Raw genomic sequence first — 10,370 nt, forward strand, 5'->3', positions numbered from 1 at the left:
CATGACAACAGCATTCTTAAGTTTACTTCCCTATGATATTTTCATTGACTTTTTAACAACAACAACATTCATTTATATATACATGCAATACAATAAGCTTTCCAAATGTCATCTATTTGACAGACAACATGGTTGGACACAGAAATAATACCAAAGTAAACATGTTGGAATATTTTACCGTGGCTTACTCAAAATAGAAAGTTCAAAAGAAAACAAACACGGAAAATAAAAGCGTGACCATCTTTAAACCTCATCCCATCTGCACACCTACGGTCATAATTCTCACAGCAGATGTCCGGGGATGCAGGCAGAGTGTGTAATGATGTCAAAACATGGAGCCAATTAGAGACTCAAGCTCTCACGAACTGTGTTTCACAGTGCAGAGCTGAGAAATGAACAGATTGTTGCCCTCCTCTCTGGGGAATTTTTGTTCTCTGACATCTGTGTCTCCTCTGCTCCAGGGAGAGGCAAAGTATCTTCACTCCATCGCTCCCATCCTCCCCCCTCTTCATCATCGGCCTGCTTAAACCACTCTACCTTTTTTCATCCTTCGTGCATCTCATAAAGTGCTGCTGAGCCATTGTCTCTTTCAGGTGTCACACTATCCCTTACACTTTAACCAGCCTCTTATTTACTATGACAACCAGTAATATTCTGTGTTTTTATCTCAACGTTTGGAAACCTTTTTTTTTAGAACTGGTAATTACCAGTTAATGTGAATATTTTCATGAACATTTTTTAAATCTCAAGCACTTTCCCTTTATGTTCACCTCCCATCCTCCTGCTCTCCCCTTCTGTAGACATTGGGCTGCAGCAGGGGACATGGTACAAGCCTGAGGGTGCAATCTGGTCCATTTAAGAGAAAAAAAAGAGAGAATAAAAAACGAATTAGAATCTTTAAAAAAATAGCAGCATAGAAATAACAACATCATTTTACTCTTTTTGGGCTGATGTCACATTCTATTTTTGCATGTATTCCCCAGTCCAACCCAACATCACCATCTCACAGTGGGGTCGGATGACCAAACCATCTTTTATGGCAAGTGCTGCACATCTGACAGCTGCTGCTCTGTGTTTCCAAACAGCGCAGTCAAATATTATTTCAGTTCACAGTTCTCTGAAAGAAAAACTAAAAGAGGATTTTAGTGTAGTATTAGTACAACTGTAATATTAAAAAAAATGGTTAAAATAATGGTGACATTTAAATATTCAATATACATTTGGTCGGTGTGTACCGGCTGCTAGTGTGTGTGGTGGTAGCGCTGATGGACCACATACTGTAGCTCTGGCTGTTGTTTTTTTCAGTGTTCATGTAAAGAATGAATTGACTAAAACAATCTCAGTTCAGGGGGTCCCCTAACTCACGTATTATTCAACTCAATCATCTCTTCATAAGAAGTAGAAGATGACTTTGACCTGAGATTGTCAAGGTGAATAAAAAACGTTTTGCACATACCAAAATATTGAATTCTTACAATAAGAAACACCAACCTCTTTGATAAAAGTATAAGCACATAAGATATGTGAGTGTACATAATGAGTAAGTTGATTACTGATTATCAATTTAAAAAGAGTGTATGGTGTGAAAAACATATATGAAATGGTAATGTGTTTTCTGTAGCACATTCTATGTCTGAGAAGAAAGTAGAAAAATCAAACAAAGCTGACGTGAAAACAATTAATGTTTCGCTGACTAACCGTGTCCCTGATCCCACCTTGCAGCCTTATTAACCTCGTCCCCTGCGGAGTTATTATATAGGGTTAAATCAGCAGGGCGAATAATTAATAACATAGCAGCTCTGTGCCTACAAGGTGAAGAAAGAGCTCCATCAACTGAATCATCTAATGAGCCCTTTCTGTTGGATGTCATGTTAAAAATGTTTTGAGAAAATGTGAATGTTCAGATAGCAGCCTTTTGGTCATCAATAGGCTGACATGATGAAGAACTGAATGATCCATTAAACCACTTCACAATGCATTTATTAATCAAATGTTTATTCATTCATCATAACTCTCTAGTTTTACATTAAACAAATAAATGAGTTGTTATTTAGTTTCTAGACCATCATGTGGTAGATGCTTAAACAAAGGTGACCACTTTTTCTTGGAGTCTAATGGAAATATTTCTAAACATTTGAAATGATCACGTGTTGTGTTTACATAAAACGCCTTACATAATGGGCCCACTTAAATCGTTGTTGTAACCCAACTAGTTCAAGAGGAGGAAATGTAGTTTACACAGTGGTCTGAGAAACAGAACACATTTATATATACAGTAAATATCAAAGATTCAAGAATCTTAACTCTTGTAAAATAAGTAATCAAGCGCAGATGATGTTGTCAAGCATATTAAAACAATCAAAGTGTCCCTCATCACTGTGCAACATTTTCAATCCAATCCAACTTTATTTATATAGCACATTTAAAAACAACAGAGTTGACCAAAGTGTATAAAATGCAGCATAAATACATTTAGACAAAACCGATAGGACAACAAAACAAATGTAAAAGCACGAGACAATAAAACCATACCACAGACTGAAAAACTCTCATACGCGATGTAAAAACATTTTAAAACACAACAAAATAGAAACCCCCAATTTAGAAAACCCAGCGTTTAGAGTCACTTGACAGCTCATTGGACACATTAAACAACAAACAACTGTCAAAAACCCAGCACCCTTGTTCTTCAAATAGCTTTTTTAATGACATTATGATGTGTTCATGTCCTTATTTCCAATCAGCCACAGCTGTATGAGGGAGGCATTAATGCCTTTGAGCTTAAACTGCTTAATTTCCACCCACTCCAATAATGGTTTCATCACAGTAAATGTAGGGCTGGTGAAGTTCAATCAGTGAAAAACTGTTACCAGACCCAGCAGGAGGGTCTCACTTTGAATGTGGTGGATAAAGAGAGAGGAGAATAAAGAGTACTGCAACTTACTAATGAATTTAAAGGTGTTCTTCATGAAGAACAAAGACACCAAATGCAGCTGCAATTCAAAGCACAATGTTTACATCTGTGGTAAGTTCATGGACATATTGACCACAATGATGTTCACAAAATATTATGAACAAGAAAGAGCTGTGTGCAAAATATATACCAATCAATGTATCTAACTTTATGTACTAATGGATTCAAATCAATAATTTGCACGAAAATGTAATCAATATTTTAATATCATTTTAGTTTTATGGTTTTAGTTTCTCTCTGTTAGTTTCTTCCTCTCTGAAGAACCAGCACCTTACCGTGGTAGAGAGGTTTGTGTGCCCTGATGAACCTGGGGGCTGTGTTGTCTGGCACCTTGTGTTCCAGGTAGGGTCTCCCATGGCAAATTGGTCTCAGGCAAGGGGCCAGACTAAGATTGGTTCAAAAGACCTCATGAAAGAAAAAACAAGAAGTGAGGATACCCGGCCCAGAGGAAGCCCGGGGTCCCCTTCTGGAGCCAGGCCCAGAAGGAGGACTCGTCAGCGAGCGTCTGGTGGCCGGGCTTGCCACGGAGCCCGGCCTGGGCCCAGCCCGAAAAGGCAACGTGGGCAACACCTCCGCTTCTCCGTCCCGTGGGCCCACCACCTACGGGAAACAGCGATGGGGTCGGGTGCGCTGCCAGAAGGGTGGCAGTGAAAGCGGAGGGTCTCGACGGACCAGACCCGGCGGCAGAAGCTGGCTTTGGGGACGTGGAACGTCACCTCTCTGGGGGGGAAGGAGCCGGAGCTTGTGCGGGAGGTGGAGCGTTACCAGTTGGATCTGGTTGGGCTCACCTCTACGCACAGCGTTGGCTCTGGAACCTTACTTCTGGATAGGGGTTGGACTCTATTCTTCTCCGGAGTTGCTCAAGGTGTGAGGCGCCGGGCGGGTGTGGGGATACTCACAAGTCTCCGGTTGGGTGCTTCGTTGTTGGAGTTTACCCCAGTGGACGAGAGGGTCGCCTCCCTACGCCTGTGGGTTATGGGGGGGGAAAACTCTGACTGTTGTGTGTGCTTATGCACCCAACAGCAGTTCAGAGTATACGGCCTTCTTGGAGACCTTGGTAAGAGTCCTGTATGGGGCTCCTGAAGGGGACTCTTTAATCTTGCTGGGAGACTTCAACGCACATGTGGGCAATGATGGAGACACTTGGAGGGGCGTGATTGGGAGGAACGGCCCCCCTGATCTGAACCGGAGTGGTGGTTTGTTACTGGACTTCTGTGCTAGTCATGGATTGGCCATAACAAACACCATGTTCGAACATAAGGATGCTCATAAGTGTACGTGGTACCAGAGCACCCTAGGCAGAAGGTCCATGATCGATTTCGTTATCGTATCATCGGACATGATGGGTAAAGAGAGGGGCGGAGTTGTCAACTGATCACCATCTGGTGGTGAGTTGGGTCGAGTGGCGGGGGAAGTGTCTGGATAGACCTGGTAAGCCCAAACGTGTAGTTCGGGTGAACTGGGAACGTCTGGAGGAGGCCCAAGTTCAGGAGGCCTTCAACTCACATCTCCGGCGGAGCTTTTCGGGCATTCCTGTGGAGGTTGGGGACATTGAACCTGAGTGGTCGGTGTTCAAAGCCTCTATTGCCGAAGCCCGCGGCGGGGAGCTGTGGTCTCAAGGTCCTAGGTGCCTCAAGGGGGCGGTAACAATGCGGATTCCGTCCTGGTCGTGGAACGACGGATCAGCTTTTTATACTCTCGCAAGGATCCTGGAGGGGGCCTGGGAGTACGCTTATCCGGTCTACATGTGTTTTGTAGACTTGGAGAAGGCGTATGACCGAGTTCCCACGGAGTTACTGGTGGGAGGTGCTGCGGGAGGTATGGGTGAGGGGGTCTCTACTCAGGGCCCTCCAATCTCTGTACTCCCAAAGCGAGAGCTTGTGTCCGGGTCCCTCGGCAGTAAGTCGGACCCATTTCCGGTGAGGGTTGGCCTCCGCCAGGGCTGCGCTTGTCACCAATCCTGTTGTAATATACATGGATCGGATTTCGAGGCGTAGTCATGGGGGAGGGGGTCTGCAGTTCGGTGGACTAAAGATTGCACCACTGCTTTTTGCAGATGATGTGGTTCTGATGGCTTCATCTGTCTGCGACCTTCAGCACTCACTGGATTGGTTCGCAACCGAGTGTGAAGCGGCGGGGATGAGGATCAGCACCTCCAAATCTGAGGCCATGGTTCTCAGCAGGAAACCGATGGACTGTCCACTCCAAGTAGGGAATTGAGGGAATTAGTCCTTACCCCAAGTGAAGGAGTTCAAGTATCTCGGGGTCTTGTTCTCGAGTGAGGGAACAATGGAGCGTGAGATGGGCCGGAGAATCGGAGCAGCGGGAGCGGTACTGCAGTCGCTTTACCGCAACGTTGTGATGAAAAGGGAGCTGAGCCAGAAGGCAAAGCTCTCTGTCTACCGGGCCATTTTCTTCCTACCCTCACCTATGGTCATGAAGGATGAGTCATGTCCGAAAGAACGAGATCGCGGATACAAGCGGCCGAGATGGGTTTTCTCCGCAGGGTGGCTGGTGTCTCCCTTAGGGATAAGGTGAGAAGTTTGGTCATCCGGGAGTGACTCGGAGTTGAGCCGCTCCTCCTTCGCGTCGAAAGGAGCCAGTTGAGGTGGTTCGGGCACCTAGTTAGGATGCCACCTGGGCGCCTCCCTAGGGAGGTGTTCCAGGCACGTCCAGCTGGGAAGAGACCAAGGGGTAGACCTAGGACCAGGTGGAGGGATTATATCTCTTCGCTGGCCTGGGAGCGCCTTGGGATCCCCCAGTCAGAGCTGGTTGATGTCGCCAAGGAAAAGAAAGTTTGGGGCTCTCTGCTGGAACTGCTACCCCCGCGACCCGACCACGGATAAGCGGGAGAAGATGGATGGATGGATGGATGGATGGATGGATGGATGGATGGATGGATGGATGGATGGATGGATGGATGGTTTTAGTTTTAAGCATTAGCTATACATGTAACGTAACAACACAAAGTTAAATAGATGACATGCACTGAAGATATGTTTTGGAATGATGCATTATTTATGAAATCAGTATTCCAAATGATCTTGAATGCACTCGTCAATCTTTATCCAGCGGACCTAATTTTCCTCTCAAGAGTGACTATGTACGCCTCACAGAAAAAAAAGGGTCCCTCCATCAGCCTTGGAGTGTATTATAATGCATTTTAGCAATTATATAATCCAAATTACACATTAACAAAGAAGAGTGGCTGTTGTGGTTCATGAATAATTCTCCTGAAGAGCAAAAAGGTTAAAAGCTGCAAAAACAATGAAACATTTCTGCAACAGTGCTGTAGGCATTCATAACCTTTTATATTAAAAATAATATGTCAGTTGGCTGAGACACGAACACAACAAAAACTCACACTAACATGTATTTTCTGGCTATATTTTCTATTTAAACAGATCTTAATAGTCAATAGTCACACATCAATATCCGCATATGCTATGTGTCAATTATACACAGATGTAACGGTGTTTTTTACCCAAAGACATGCATATGGTTTTGTTTCAATGTTTTAACTTCTGTATGTGTCAAATGTTGGAAAAAAGTTTCTATGGAAGCCCAAGATTGAATAATAACCCTTAACCAGTCTTACAAAATAAAGGAAAATGGTATAAAAATGATTGTTTTGTAAGCTTAAGAGCATGTGGGTCAAAAGGGAAATCAGGAGGTGGGTGTCATCTCAATACCTGGTGCTTCTTCAGTTGGGCCTACAGCAAATATTCATAAAGTCCCATCATGCATGGTCCATGAACCATCTGCAGAGTTGGCCATGTTATTCACTTCCTGCCTTTTGGCTTCACCCTCTTAGATCTATAATCAGTCAAAATGAAAACAAATAAAAGCTATAGCCAAACTCCATTGGGATGACTGGGTTTTCGCCTCTCCTTTATAAAGCAATGCTTTTGACAATAACATTTTGTTTTACAAAAACACAAGATCAGGTCTTAGATAAGTGGCAGTTGTCTCCTTGGGGGAAAATCAACACATCCTCACTCCCAGGTCGGCCTATGTTGACGTTATGTCAAGTCCCCTGTGTCGGCTTTTTCCAACGCAAGGGGGGGGGCCCTTAGCGTCCATTTTCAGCTTTCCGGGATGTCCATATGCTTCTATGGACGCTCATGGAAGCACGGCATTCGTTTGTGTCGACTGCCCTTAAAGGCAATGTGAGCGTCCATTCTCATTGGATAACGGAGAATTGTACATCCGGAAGTAAGTATTCCCCTTACTGTCGATTGATTTTACAGTGCACTACTCATCGACTAAAAAACACCAGATTATCCTTGTTAATTACACAACATTGATTGGTTTAAATTGTGTGCAATGCTTTTGTATTTTTCCCCTTCGATTCGGAGAAACAAATATTTTTTCGGAGTAAAGGATGGCAGAAGACACTACACTACCCAGAATCCCCAGCTATCGTTTGGACTACACCATGTGCTCTGTTTGACGTCACGTGATCTTCAAATTTCTACCTGCAGAAAAAAAAACATGGCCGAACTTCGTTTTATTCTCGGTGGAAAATGCCTATTTTAAAGTTAGTTTGGCCATTAAAATGCGTTTTGATGTCATTTGATGGGAGAAATATGGGTTGTTATTTCAGATTATGTGTGCAGTGGATGTACATGATCTTTAGTTTGCTAGTTATTACGAAGATAACTTCAGGAAATTGCGTCCATAACGTTTTCATTGTTACCAAGGTGGTTGCTAGGGACGCTGCTATCGATATTATTTCTGTTATGTTGTGTAACTGTTTAATGGTGTTATCTTTATTGCTACCCCCTTCCCCGTCAATGTATAGTGTTGGTCCACAGCGCAAACATATTAGTTTAACAAAATCCGCATCTAAAGATAGCCATACGTTATTTATTGTCCCCTGTGCAATTCCAGTCTCACATCTCAGAGCACATCGTCATTAACAAATACCGGAAACAGACCGAAAACATTTTTTTTAAAAAATAAAATACTTTATTCCGAGTGTGCTTGCTTTTTTCTTTGAAAATCATCACATACCGGCATTGTAATACACGGTTCGGCTGCATTAAATATTACATATCTGCCGTAGTTCTGTATTTATAGAGTATAGTAAGCTCCATGATCAAAACTGCCAAAAAGAATTTCATCAATATCAAAACTGAGGAAAACAAAAAATAAACCCCGTGAACTTTGGAAATTACTCAATAACCAGCTTGGCTGCAGTAAAAAACTCAAAACGAGATTTTCTAACTTAAACATAAAGACAGATAACAGGCTCATCACAGACAAACTGGATGTGGCCAAGTACTTGAACATTTTTTTCACAAACATAGCCACAACTCTTGTAAATAAATTACCCTCCCACTCAGGGCTTTTTGGAGTAGATCACATCATGACCTACTACAAAAACCTAGGGGTACGCAAAGATGATTTCAGTCTAGCAAGGGTAACAACAGCAGAGGTACTCATTAAACTGAGCGCCCTCCAACCTAACAAGGCCACTGGCCACGACAATATCCCCTCCAAATTCCTCAGAGACACAGCAACCGCCATCTCACCAGTCATAGCTCACATAATTAACCTCTCCATAAAACAGGGAAAAGTACCCAAAGACTTCAAAATTGCAAGAGTAACCCCCCTGCACAAAAAGGGCAGCAAATTGGACCCAGGCAACTACCGCCCTGTCTCTATACTTACCTCCATCTCGAAAGTCATGGAAAAAATAGTATATGAACAGGTCGAAAAGTACCTCGCGGAAAATAAACTAATCTATGAATTTCAATCTGGCTTTAGAACATCCCACTCCACTGCCATGCCTTCTTTATTTGAGCGACCACATCAAACAAGAGGTGGACGAGGGCAAGTACTGCGGCATGGTGATGCTGGACCTACAAAAGGCTTTCGACACTGTCAATCACCCCATTCTGATTGACAAGCTAAAAGCAATTGGTTTTGATAAACTATCGGTGAGCTGGATGCAATCCTACCTGGAGGGGAGAGAACAGATGGTGGAGGTAAACGGTACTCTGTCCCCCCCCCCCCTCCCAGTGAGCTGTGGTGTTCCACAAGGAAGCATATTAGGTCCGTTACTGTTCCTAATTTATGTAAATGACATGTCATCAGCATGTGACTGCAACTTGTTCCTGTTCGCGGACGACTCAGCCCTGCTGGTCTCTGACAGGAACAGGTTGCAGGTTGAAAAAACCCTCAGCTCCGAGCTCGGAAGAATCTGCACCTGGCTCGCCGATAATAAATTATCATTACACCTGGGTAAAACAGAGTCCATTCTCTTCGGTTCGAAACATAATCTCAGCAAATCCGACGACTTCTCAGTTGCAGTGGGCGACATTATTGTCACAAGTAAGAAGGAAATTACATACCTAGGATCTATTCTTGAGGCAAACCTCTCCTGTGACAAAATGGCATCCAATGTAATAAAAAAAGTCAATCAAAGAACTAGATTCCTATACCGGATCTCCTCTCTGGTAAACAAAAACACCCTGAAAACTCTGGCAGGAGCACTCATTCAAGGGTACTATGACTATGCTTGCACGTCATGGTACCCATAGCACCTCCAAGGCGCTAAAAATAAAACTTCAAACATCGCAAAATAAACTGGTCAGACTACTGCTTGACCTTTCATCTAGAACCCACCTCACCTCTGCCCACTTTGACAACCTAGGATGGCTTAGAGTAGACAACAGAGTACAGCTACTTGCAATGGGCCTGGTCTACAAGATCCACTACACCTCTATGGTACCCATGTACATGTCAAAATTCTTCCCAAAGGTCAAGGAATACCATGATCATAACACCAGAGGGAGCTCCACAAATCATGTGAAACCCAGATTTGGCACAAAAAAGGGGGAATACACGTTTCGCAATTATGCCACATCAAGGTGGAACGCTCTTCCCACAACTGTAAAGGAAAGTAAAACTATACTTACCTTCAAAACCTCTCTTAAAGAGCACCTTCGGGGGAGAGCATTGCAAAACTGGCCCCGGTAATGGTACAAATCTCAACCTGTCGTTCAATGGACAGCTTCCCCCCCCCCCCCATTTATGTATATACTCGCATTTTAGACTCTGTTACTAACTGTGTATCTGTAGACTTGGTATGTCTTAAATGTCCGGTTAGGATGTATTAGAACGAAATCTAAAATGAAAATTGTAAATAAGCAATCTGTATGTAAAAAACCACCTGTATGTAAATTGTAAATAAGCCATCTGTATGTCAAATATGTCTTATATGTCTTAAATGATATGATGAATTGGAAATGGGGGACCCTGATGTAAACAAGACGAAAGTCTTTCTCTGGTCTGCATCCCCTTAACAATTGTATGTTTTGAGCTGTACTGTACTGTACCCAATATACAAGCTGTTAATAAACTTTTCAATCAATCAATCAATCAATAG

The sequence above is a fragment of the Gymnodraco acuticeps genome, unplaced genomic scaffold (genome assembly GCF_902827175.1).
Source record: "Gymnodraco acuticeps unplaced genomic scaffold, fGymAcu1.1, whole genome shotgun sequence".
Taxonomy (NCBI): Eukaryota; Metazoa; Chordata; class Actinopteri; order Perciformes; family Bathydraconidae; genus Gymnodraco; species Gymnodraco acuticeps.